The sequence below is a fragment of the Phycodurus eques genome, chromosome 19 (genome assembly GCF_024500275.1).
Source record: "Phycodurus eques isolate BA_2022a chromosome 19, UOR_Pequ_1.1, whole genome shotgun sequence".
NCBI lineage: Eukaryota > Metazoa > Chordata > Actinopteri > Syngnathiformes > Syngnathidae > Phycodurus > Phycodurus eques.
The window spans coordinates 912259-925089 of NC_084543.1; positions in this window are offsets into that span (position 1 = coordinate 912259).

The window sequence follows — 12831 nt, forward strand, 5'->3', positions numbered from 1 at the left end:
CGCCTCATATTTATTGCGGCCCGAGCGCCTTTGATGGCCGTGGAACAAATTGTCCCTGGGCCGTCGTAAAGTCCCGCGTGTCGTTTCCGTAAGTCACCGTGAACCACGGCGGCGCAACACAAAGGACTCGCGCGGGAGTCGCTGACGAACGCCTTTCATATTCAGACCGATCGCAGAGTTTCTTTCCCTTTTCACACATTTTGTCATGTTGCAGGCACTCTTCTCTTCTTCCTAAATGGAAGACGTACCTTTTTTTCCTTCCAATTTCGACACGGCAAAGTTAGGAAGTGTCTTTTTTTTCTTTTGCAAAAAAAATCAAAAATCATGTGAATACTTATTCACGGTCACATTTTATGATGTTTCAGCTTTATTCCAAAATAGAATGAATATCTTTTTTGGGTGAAACAAGTTCTTTGTTTGAAATCTGCGGATTCTTTTTTCAATTCAATGAACTGAATATCCGTCCATCCATTTTCTGTAGCGCTTCTCCTCACGCGGGTCGCGGGCGTGCCGGAGCCCATCCCGGCCATCTTCGGGCGGGAGGCGGGGTGCGCCCCGAACCGGTCGCCGGGCACGTGGAGACGAGCAAGCATTCGCACTCACATTCGCACCTGCGGGCAATTTAGAGTCTTCAATCAACCGACTGAAGTGAATATATTTTTGTTCGATTTCCATCCCGTTACTCAAAAACAGGACAATATTGCAAATTGACATTGCAGAAAATGCACAAAGAGGAATTGATGACAGTTCAGTTCCTCGATTGGTCCGTAACGTCCGTCTGAAAATCAGCAAAAATGCGCATCATTGTTTTCCAAAAAACAAAAGCAGACATTTGCAAATGTCTCAGTTTGAACAAACAAAAACAAAAACATCAAAGATAAGCAGTCAGCTTTCACGGAGGACTACAGAAATCAAAGAAGATTCACTTTTGAGAGGCTGAAATCTTTTATGTTAAACAAGGTTTTGAAACGATTAACTGAATAGGAAAATAGTTGTCGATTGATTTGATAATCGATTAGTTGTCGATGAATTAACTGTTTAAGCTCTACTTTGAATTTACGTTCACGTGCACAGTAGTGCCTTGAGACGAGTGCCTTGAAAGAGGTTTGAAATACAAGTCTTCTTATCTTTTGTCTTGAGATGCAAGCGAAACTTTGAGGCACGAGCGAGCCTGAGACCCCCGCCGCCAGATGGCGCCGGCAAACTTCACAACATCGAACCATCTTCAAAAAGGATTTGAGTTCATTTCAGGTCGGCAGATCAGGCGAAGCTACGCGAATGCTTTGTGGACGCGCTCGAGCGGAAGCGGCGGCGACTCCGGGCGAGTCATGCCGAGGAGTTGACGCCGTCCGTTTAGGGAGCTGCGGAAAATGGGAGGCTTCGGGTGCGGGCGGGGGAGGTCGCGGTGGCTCGGACCACCGCTGGGAATTCTCAGACAACGAGAACAAAGCGATTCAGGCGCCGCCGAGCCTCCGCGCGTGTAAACGGGAAGTCGCAGCCGAGGTATCTAAAAATGTGCTTCTTCCCCTTCATCGACGCCAGGTCCCTTTTGCAAGTAAGCGAATGTGTTTTTTCAATAAAAATATGTTTGTACAAGTAAACGCCTCTCCCCTAATAACTCAGTCCATCGAATAGACACACCTGGTTATTGGAGTAAATAAATGCACCGAGCAAATATGCTATTAGTACAGTTTTTCATGTAGGTAAATAATAAAGGCTGTACCCCTGAACAAGGTCGTGACCCCTACTAGATGCCGTACCCCTCATAAACGCCATACCCCTAATCAATGTCGCAGCCCTAATAGATGTCGGGTCCTCTCTGCGTGCGAGTCAACAAACACATCTGGCTACTCGAAGATCAAGTATGTTATGATGTATAAATGTGGAAATGTGTCAATAAAATTGAAAGCCTCGCGCTAATAAACACCTTACCCCGGATAGACAACCTGGCGGTCACTGCAGGGGCCAGACGTAATCGGCTATTACGTCTGGCCACAATATACGCAAATGTGGCGTTATAGAAAAATATGTTTCTTCGAAAATGGGTCCCGCCCCGTTTCAATTCCTTTACCCCCAATGGACGTCTGGTGCTCACCGCAGAGTAAATAAATGTGCCGAAATGATTTTGCTTTTCCGTCGATGAAGTCTTCATTTGTTGGCAGCTGAAGACGCCGGAGGGACTTTTACACCCTCGCCGCCGCCGCCGCCGCCGCTTCCAAATCTGAGATCAAATCCTCTCCGCTGGGGGAATCGGCAAAGAAATACATCAAAAAATCAGAATCGGCGAAAAAAAAATCCCCTCTGAGAACTTTCCCAAGTTCTGACATCCACATTCACGTTCAGCACTTTTTCAACTGCTCCGCATGCCTCCAGGGGGCAGCGGTCGGAAAAGTGTCGAGCAGTTTTGACGCCGTCTCAGGCTGGCTTCACACCGCGCACCTCACGTAACACCGTTGCGACCCTGCCGGGAATTTCTCCCCATATAGAGTGAGGCGGCCATTTCGAAGTGCTGTCGGAATGTGTAGTGACGACAGCGGTGCCTCGACATACGAGTGTAATCCGTTCCGTGGCCAGGCTCCCAACTCAAAACATCATTTGTCATTGAAATGAATGGAAATGCCAAAAAAGCAACAATTTCTCGTGTTGTGTTTGTGTTTGTGTTTGGAATCAGGAAAATGAGCGCGACAGTGGATCCCTGCTATTCGCGGATCGGGAAGAATGAAAATCTGAGGATAATTGATTGATTCAAATTGCACTGAAAAAACAAAATTTGTTTTCTAAAAATATTAAATTGAATAAGTCGGGATAAACCGCCAGCAGGTGTATTCAGGGTTGGCAAAAAAGAACAAAGAAAAAGACAAATTGAAAAAGAAATGTGCAAATCGGTGAACCCACCAGTACTGAACTGTGACTTCGCAGGGGTCCACTGTACATAATATTTGACTTGACTTCCTAAAAACATAGTGTCATAAAAGAATGAAATTCTGCAATCCAATCGTTGTGCTGGCCTTCCTTGGCCACCGGGAGGCAGTATAATGCAGTCATGCAGACACAAAGAAAGTTTTAGTTTTCAATTAGTTGTCACAGAGAAAAAAGGAATATAGGCCTGTGAGTATTGTTATCTGTCCACTTGTGTTATTCCACTGTTTGTGCTCCAATATCTGTTGCTTCTAAAAGTACAACTAGCAATGCTAACCGTTAGCATGTCAATGGCATTTTGCATTTTTTTTGGTTAGCATTAAGTTAAGCACACTTTACAAAGGTAAAGCGACGTACTTTTTTTTCAATACACGTGTAATTGTTTGTTTTAAATAGTTTGAGGCCGCTTTTTTGACGAATTCATACTTTCCAAACTGCTGCTTCGTGACAAGTTCAATGCCAGCATCCGAATCTCAAGGTCGCGCTCACAAATGCCCCGCCCCCCCAAAAAAATTGTCCAAATGACAACTGCGAACAACCCACAAGTCAGGTCACTCGTATCTCAAGGCGTCACCGTGTAAAGTATGTCATGTAAATATGGCACGTGAGAGGCGTATAGACATTCAATGTGATGCAACTATGCTACAGTACAGGTGTATCCATACATCATTAAATTAGTAAAAAGAAATTGTCGTATTGCGAAGATTCATTCCCCTTATTTAAATCCATATGGGGGAAGCATCATCTGCGGGCTCCCCAAAGGCTTTGCAATGTTGAATATTGCTAGCATTTATGCATTATTGTTTATTTCTGTGTTGACACCGGAGTCGTCATTTATGTGTAATGTGGGGTCATTTCGTGAGCCGTGACCGTCGACGCTTGAAAAGTAAATGGAAATAGTTCATGAAATGAGAATTGTTGACTCGGACCTGCAGTGGAAAAGCGGCCTTCGTTATCTTCTTTCGGCTTCAGTGCTCGTTTACACAACACGATCCTTTATTAATCCCACAGTGGGCAAATTAAAGGCAAAGTCTTCGAGTCGCAAACACTCATATGCTGCAAAGCTGTGCAACAACAACAACAAAAAGATAATCCTTTCTTTGTTCAACTAGAGGGAGTTTAATCGTTTAAATATAAGTATGATCGCTGGGATGGCTCCAGTCTAGTGAAGTACATTTCCCGCTCTGTCCTGTTTTACTTACTTACTTACAAAGCCTTTTTTATGCAAGTATCTGTACTTGCACTTCAGCAGAGCACGTGAGTACTTTTGCCACCTCTGCCTTGTTGTAAAAGTGAAGATGGCACTCACCGCGAAAACAAGAAATGATTGGTACGTGACGATAAAAAGTGTCAGTGTAGCGGTTCACTCACCTCTTTTTTTCACGCAGTAAATCTTCAACAGGCTCGCTAAAAGCTGCACTTTTATCATCGGTCGTCAGTCTCAGCGTGATCAAGAACACAAAAGACGGAAGCGCCCCGTCGCCAAGACGACCGATCGTCAAGTCGCAGGCCGAAAGCTCGGCCGCGTCGCCATGGCGACGGCCGCCACGGCGCCAAAGGAGAGCGTCGTCGCGGAGTTGTGTGTGAAGCGATGAACGAGGGCCGCCACGCAGGGGGAAAGCTTTCAGTGTCTGCGTGCACTCAGGTAAAATATGACCCGCTCGCTTGCATTATTTTCACGCTGAAAGAAACGTGAAAGGCTGAAACACTGAAACCCGTAATTACACTTTCAGCTTTTTTATGTTCTGCACATTCAAACGGCCTGTCAGCATATTCACTGTTGGTTTTTTTTGGCCGTTTTGTTTTTTGTTTTGTTTTTTTCAACCTTGCTCGGAGCGACACTTCCCTCACCCGCTGATTTGTATTTTAGATTTGTATTAATCTCATCCTTTATTAGAATGTGGATACAATGTGCTGTTATTTTTTCTCACCATTTAAAAGACGCAGCGCCATGTGTGGAGGAAAATTGGCACAGCACATCAACATCAAAACCTGAACCCAACCGTGAAGCATGTGGAAGGAGCGTCAGGGTATGGGTGTGCTTTTCTAGCTCAGGGCCTGGACCGCTTGCTATACCAAATGCTGCTAAAGGAAAGTCAACCAGTTATGAAATCCAAGGGTTCACTTACTTTTTCCTCCTTGTCCTGTGAATGTTTTCTCTATAAAAATTTGAGAACATATATTTGTTTGTGTGGTATTATTGGAAGCATTTTAACCCTATTTGTTTATTCTTGCGATCAGATCGACATCAGCCAACAATTCAAAGTGGGCGGGAATGCAGAATGACTCGCTCCGAAACATTTTCAGAAATCCTGCCCTCAAACATCTAAAAATGGACTTTTTGGCTGTTTGGTTTAATTTCACCCCTGATGTGTTGACAGGCGCCCTAGACACACAAGTATTTGTATATAAACATTCAATTCAATTTCCCCTAACATGTTGGCTGAAAGTAGGACACCACTGAAGGTTGAGCTATGAAATTCTATAATTCTGAGTCATTATATAGTGTAGCGTCGGAGCGTCGTAAGGCAGCCGGCCGTCGCATAACCCCGATGACACGCCCCCTTCACGATAGACGATGCCAATATTTTGGACGGTGAAAAGGTCGTCGTCCGTTTGAAACCGACTCGCCGAGTGCCTCCGTGCAATTCACCAAGCGCCGTCCAACTCCAGGCCAAATCCCGCCTTGCGGCACTTGAATCATTGCGGCCGGCCTCCCGTTTGTCATCTCGCAGCGACGACGGAGAAAGCACAAGTACTAGTGGAGAAATCACCCCCCCCCCCCCCCACCCAAAAAAAAAGTCTTGAACGACTTTGAGGAGTCCCGTAAACGCCGCTGATGTCCTCCAGGACGAATGGACACAAGCGCTGCAGTTTGGAAGGCCGAGGCGCGGACATTTTTCTATTTAACGATGCGCGCGTCGTGACTCAAATGGCGTTTTAACGGCGTGCTGTCAGTTTGCGGGAGCCGGCGTGGAACAATTGGCCACCTGGGAAAATTAGGAGGAGGAAGAGGACGCTGAGCTGAGCCGAGATGAGGACGGACTAATTGGGCAAAGAAATCGGCTGGCGCAGAAGCCGCATTAAGGTCAAAGATCAAATGACGACGCACGCACGTTAGTACACTGCTACCTTGGCTTAATTCCTCTAGCAATTCAATTTCGTTGTCGACAAGTCACTTTAAAGTTAGATTTTATTTTTCTCCCGCTCGGGAAAAAAAACGATTTTCGTTGCCTTTCAGCTGGTTTCTTTCTTGTCATACGCAAAACGATGTGCAAATGTTTCCACTCATGTTGTCTGTTTCTTAGGGAATCAGAGTCACTAGTTTCTATGGAGGTTGCAAAAGTCACTTAATATAGCGTTCAGGGCTGCAAACTAACAATTATTTTATAATTAATCTGTTGATTGTTTTTTTGGGTTTTTTTGATGAATCGATGGATCGGATAAAAAAAATAATACTTTCTATCCCTTTATTCAAAAACAGGACATTATTTCAAATCAACAGTGCAGAAAATGCACAAACATACTGTAAAGGTACTCTCACCCAGTTACTGGTTTGGTCTGTAACATCCGTCAGAAAATCGGCAAAAATGTCGATCATTGTTTTCCAAAGTAAAAGCAGATGCTTGCAAACGTCTTACGTTGATTAAACAGAAATATCATCAGTTTGCTTTCATTGAGGGCAAGAGAAATCGGACAATATTTACTGTCGAGAGGCTGAACAATTTGAAGTCGAACGCGGTCTCGATGAATGGATTATCAAAATCGTGTTTTTTGTTCATCCGATTGTTAAACCGTTTCGAATCAATGTCTTTGCTTTCTGCCTCGCCTCTTAATAAAAGTCATTTGGCGCAGCGCAGCAGGTCTGAAAGTGAGGGAAAATGGGATCAAAGTCTCTTCCGATCTCCGCGGCCTTCATCCCCGCCGGGCGCGCTGCAATTTCCACGGGAGATGAGACAGAAAGTTGCAAGCACCTGAGCCGAGGCCACGAGGCCCCGAGGCCCCGAGGCACCGAGGCCCCGAGGCACCGAGGCCCCGAGGCCCCGAGGCCCCGAGGCACCGAGGCCCGCTCTCCAAATGGAAGAAATGACTGCGCACATCCCCCGCGCCGCTCCGCGGTTCTCACGCCGGACGGACGCTCTCATCTGACCCGCCGTGACGTTTAACGCGGGAGGGCGGCAACTTTTTGTGTCCAAAGGGAGAACATTTTCCAAGACTTTTGGGATGAAAACCTTTTCGAGGAAACAAAGTTACAATGTTGCCAATCCAGAAATCCGACGGCACACCGCCAAAGAAAAATGTCGCAAAAAGTATATGCAGAAGAATGCAGTGAAATAACGACGAGCTGGGCTCAAGTTGCTTCCTCAGCACCCGTGGAAACGCGACTTAACCACAGTGCGTAGCTTCTGCCATCTAGTGGAAGAGCATTTAATTGTCCCGCCTGTCACGATACGTCGCCGGCATAGATAAACGGTTCTCAAACTCGGCTCCAGGGACCCCTCCTTACAAGGGAGAGGACCCCCTCGTAATCCCAACGTCGATGAAACATAATTACCACGTGGAACACTAAATGCCAAAGCAAGTTGGATTTTTCTCTTTACGTTTCTATACCGAACAAATGAGTAACATTATTCATGTAATAATGTGCCCCCAGCAAAAAAATACAAAATACAATAAAAACATAAACAATAATAATAATGGCGGCACGGTGGGCGACTGGGAAGCACATCTGCCTCACAGTTGTGAGGTTGCGGGTTGAAATCCCGGCCCCGCCTGCGTGGCGTTTGCATGTTCTCCCCGTGCCCGCGTGGCTTTTCTCCGGGTACTCCGGTTTCCTCCCACATCCCAAAAACATGCGCGCTAGGTTCACTGAAGACTCGAAATTGCCCGTAGGCGTGAGCGTGCCCTGCGATTGGCCGGCGAGCAGTTCGGGGTGTACGCCGCCTCTCGCCGAGACCCGGCGCGCCCCGCCCGCGACCCGCGTCAGGTGAAGCGCTACGGAAAAATGGATGAATGGAATTATAATCCAGGGGATCAAGCTTGAGCGTGACGAGTGCAAAATTGCTCATTATAATTGATTGCTTTTTTTACGTGAATAAGTGGAGGTCGGGTTCAAAAAAAGGGGGAGGGATTGGCGAGAAAGGCGATTTCACAATTATGCAAAGCTCCACTGTAGCTCAATTCGTCAATGATTTAAGTTATAAAAAAAAAAAAAACATCCAATCAATTGACCATTTGAAATCCTTTTTTAAATACCTAAATGAAAGCAAAAAGAAGGTAAAGAGATACTTTCAGCAAGCGACTTTAGGGAATTTAGGGCATTCTTTTGTTCATAGAAATTCTCGGCATCAAGCTCACAATCCTGATTTCATTGAATTTGCACTTGGAAGGCAGACAGAAAAGGTCTCAAGGTAAGAAAGTACTTAGCTGGAGACCTTCCTTTGTCTTCAAGCGACTTGATATTTTCTGTATTCTTTTTGTTTTAAAGACTGGACGATGAAGGTCCGCCGGGAAGACGAGGACGAAGGTCAGCTGAATGAAGCTTTGTCAATAATTCATCGTGCGGCTTGCACATAATGCTAACGAGACAAGCGGGAAGCTTGACTTGGATCATGTTGTTCATGTTTCTCGCATCTTTCTGTATTTGATCGGAATGCAAAAACAGCTTTGCCTTAGCTGCTACTTGGCAGTTCATGAAGAAATAGCTTTTTGAGAAGCGCTGTGAGGCGTGTTGGCTGCCCGACGCCAATGGCGTATTTAAACTGGATTGCGTCGTGCTAGTTGGCTAAAGCTAACAGTGTACGCAAAATAGAGTCATTTCAGCTGACTAAAGCTAAACGTGTGCAGTATCTCGACGAGAACCGGGTAATGTAAGGTGACTAAAGCTAATAAGGGTTATAAAATAGAAGTGGGTTAGCTAGCTAAAGCTAGCTGCGTATGTAAAATAGATGTGTCGTTCTAGCGGGCTAAAGCTAACAATGTGCAGTTAAATACTAGACTTGCACAGCGGTTAAAGCTAACGCTGTATGTCAAATACAGTCGCTCGTGCTAGCTGGCTAACGCTAAAGCTAGTAGAAGTCTTCTATGTCTTAAAGAAGAAAACGTTTGTGTTTAAGTACAAAAAGTGAGAAGTCCACACAGACGTATTTGTGCGCACGTTTCCCAGAAGGCTTCGCAGCTTTAAAGCCGGCTTAGCAACAAGCCACGGTGTGATGTAACGCCGTCTCATTCCGACATAATCCGCATCTCGTCGGGGATCCTGGGTTGGGCTTTTCCGCGATTACAGGCGGGATGGGTCCAAGGCCGCGCTCCCGCCGTCTTAAAGCGATTTCGGTTCGAGTTTTCCCAGGCTGAGAACGCCTTCTCGCCGCCAGAAGGATTGAGGAGGGAAAATGTTGGGAGGACTTGTTACAACTTACTCGGGGTGAGCGCACGCTCGCTCGCCGTAGCTGCTATCTGCGCAATTCCAACAAGTGTTCCGCCGTGTCCCAAAATGTGTCAGCATTTCCCCAAATGTCCCCTATTTTGTCACATGGTTTTTTGTCCCATTTTGTCCTACAGTCTCCCTTATTTGGTCCCATTTCAGTGTCCCATATTGTGTCTCATCAAGTCCCATTTTTTTCCCCGTAATGTCCCATCGTGCCACATTTACATGTTGTACATGTTTCGACAAAAGGAAAAGCAGCCCTCTCTGTAATAACTGCTGTATGCAGTAAGTGGCACGTACAGTATTTTCACATGATCTGTTAAGAAAACAATGATACATTTCTATTATTTCTGTGAAAGATAATGCTGGGGGGGAATGCTGGAAAACAAATGTGCTTCAAAGCTTTCTGGGTGTCAGGGGAAATGAAGCAAATCCCACAAGGCGAAAATAACAAAACGCCAACATGATTTACTTTTTTTGGACAAACAATGTCAGGGTGATGTCAAGGAGTGCGCCCAAAACAAAGATGGCGGCAGTAAACACCAGCAACACTTGACTGTTTTTCACGCTCGGATTGACCACCGCTTGCGTCGTTGCTCGCAGCGCGCACACACAGACACACACATGCGCTTAGTAGCCACGTTCATAACGGTGGCGCACGCAATGCCAACCTTGCCCGTGGCAATGGCTGACCACACACACACGCGGTGAGTTATTTCGTGACATATTTATTTCCTTTTTTGCATTCAGGATCCATACATAAATGCTGCATGCGGACAAAACATTAGGAACGCCGCCGTTTTGCAAGTACAGGACCTCGAGGGGCTGCATTAAGTTTCAATGGAGGCGTCCCTAATAAACTGACACACAGAAGCCCCTTCGAACCGCCGACCGCAGAATTGCGAGGCGGATCTGCTAACCCCTCCTCCATCGTACCATCTGAACTGGTTTTATCAAGTGTAATTACTGTAAGCACCATTGCGTTGGATGTGGTGCGAATTGTTGTTTAACCTTGAAGGGGCGTGGCCTCGTGAGTGAAAATTTTTTTTTATCGTTAAAATATCACCATTATATTGTACCTTATGCAATCATACAATAATGATATCGTTAATTAGGTGTAATTAAACAGTTTTTGCCGCATATGTTTGCTTCAATTCAACAGACAACGTGCTGCTCCTTCTGCTGTGTGCGTCTTGTCCACCCGGGGGCAGTCTAATACGGACGCCTGGAAATGCAACACAGGGTGATGGTCTCGGCTCCTCACCAAGCCCCCGTAATATTAGTCGTTCTTTGCAGAGGACAAAGAATATATGCCTGTTAGTATTGTTATCATTTCTGACTCAATGTGGGGCTACCTTTGTGTTCGAATAGCCATCGCTTAAAGCATTATAACACCGTGACACCGATGCTATGCGCTAGCCTGCGTCTGTGGCGTTTCCCATGACTTGATAGCATTAAGCTAGCAGTCTTTAAGGCAAAGCTATGCGGTTGTTTAAGATAAACCTCAACGAACAGCTTGAAGCCTCTTTTGAAGAATTGTTTGTTACCTGCAAAACTGCCAAGCGACTCGAGTTCCCTGCCAGCGCTGGTTCGTCAAAGTGACTCGCGACACGAAGTTCACAAAAATGAACCGAGCATATCGGGGGAGGCAGCGTCCGAGCGGCTCGAGAGCGCCACCCGTCTGCTCGTCGTTGAATGGAAGAGGTCGTGAAAATGAAAATAGAAAGAGGAATGCCGCAGCTTCTTTCTGTCGCCGACTTCAGTTCAAAGCGAAACCAAGGCAAACAAAATGGTCCGCGTTAGCACGTTAGCAGTGCCGCAGGTGAATTGCCAGCCTGCATCCATCTGCTGCTGAGCGTGTGTGTGTGCGTGTGCGCGACAGAAGCGAAACGTTCTTTTGCACGCAATCGTCACACGACCGTGCGTTGTGCGTTTGTGATTCAAGACAAGGGGCGTATTAAAGTTGCATTTCGGTCGGTGACCCCGTGAGGAGAAGAACAGCAGGGCGGCTGTTTATGTTTCATATTGTACTCATCATCATCATCATCATCATCATAACAACAACGGCTGAGCTGGACTCATTAAAAATGCATTTATGCATATTTTGTTTTGCACATGGATGCTCGTGTTTTTGTCAAAAAAAGCGCATTCGTCACACTTTGGACTCATTGCTTATTTCGTTATAAAGTTATATATATATAAAAAAACAAACCCTCGTTTAAAACCCGCCCCCTTGTTGTAAACCAAAGTATGACTGAAAAGAGCTTGGTAAACATTTTGTGCTTAATGTTTGGTGATAGGCACGCATATGGAAATTGGATTTTTAAACTCGACGTCAATGTAAAAAAAAAAAATATGAATGCAAATTAATGATCGCATTTTAAGGTAAGATTCATTTCATCAATTAGTTCATTCTTTTAATCAAATATAAAATAGTTACATGTACATTACAAGTTCTTTATTTTGCTATTCTAGGTCGTTTTATTTCCATAAATTAACCAATTTAATTAGATAAATGAAAAAAAACCAAGGATGGCACGTTTTCCTCCCACATCCCAAAAACATGCGTGGTAGCTTGCTTGAAGACTCTAAATTGCCCGTAGGTGGGAATGATTGTTTTTTTTGTATGTGCCCTGCAATTGGCCGGCGACCAGTTGAGGGTGAACCCCGCCTTTTCAGTCGCGGTGCTCTAAAATGGCTGGCAATACGGGGGACTCTTCTTGGAGAACAGCTAACAAATGCACATCATCATTTATTAACTAAAAAGAATGAATCTGCGTCCAAAGCCCTGTCTGATAGAAAAGTAGCGCTTCAGTGCCATCTTGTGGCATCTAGGGGCAATCATAACCCTTTTTTTTTTAGGGTTGTCCATTATGGCAAATGTTGTCTTTTTCAGCAGGGCTCGCAAACTGTGCGAGACGATCGTATACTAATTTGACTCGACCGCGATCGAACGCAGGCCAGACGACGACGAGCGTCGGCGTGCAAATAGAAAACTGGCGTCAAAAGACTTGAAAGATTGCATACTTTAGAAGATTGATCTCAAAGGAAAAAAAACACTTTTGCGTCTCCTGCGACGGAGGCTGCCGAGCGCTGACGATGAAATATTGACAGCGCCTCGCGGCACGATTGCCCCGAGTAGACGAAAAGCAGGAGAATCACACACGCACACAGTTGAACATGGCGCACAACAAAGTTGAAGATATATGTTCCCTGAATCCCCATTGGCCGCTTGCTACGCTGTGTCTCCATGGCAACCGGCTTTATCCACTACACCTGATCTGCTGGTGCTCTCAGGTGAATCACTGCGCACGTGTGTGTGCGCGTGCGTGCGCGCAGACTGAAAAGACAGCAAAGGTTGATGATGATGATGATGAGGAAGATGCCAGGTTTGAACCAATTAGAGCCTCTTCCTCCTCGTTATCCTCTCCAAATGTCAGGAGGGAGCTTGCTTTCTTCCTTTTTTTTTGGAGGGGGGCAACGAT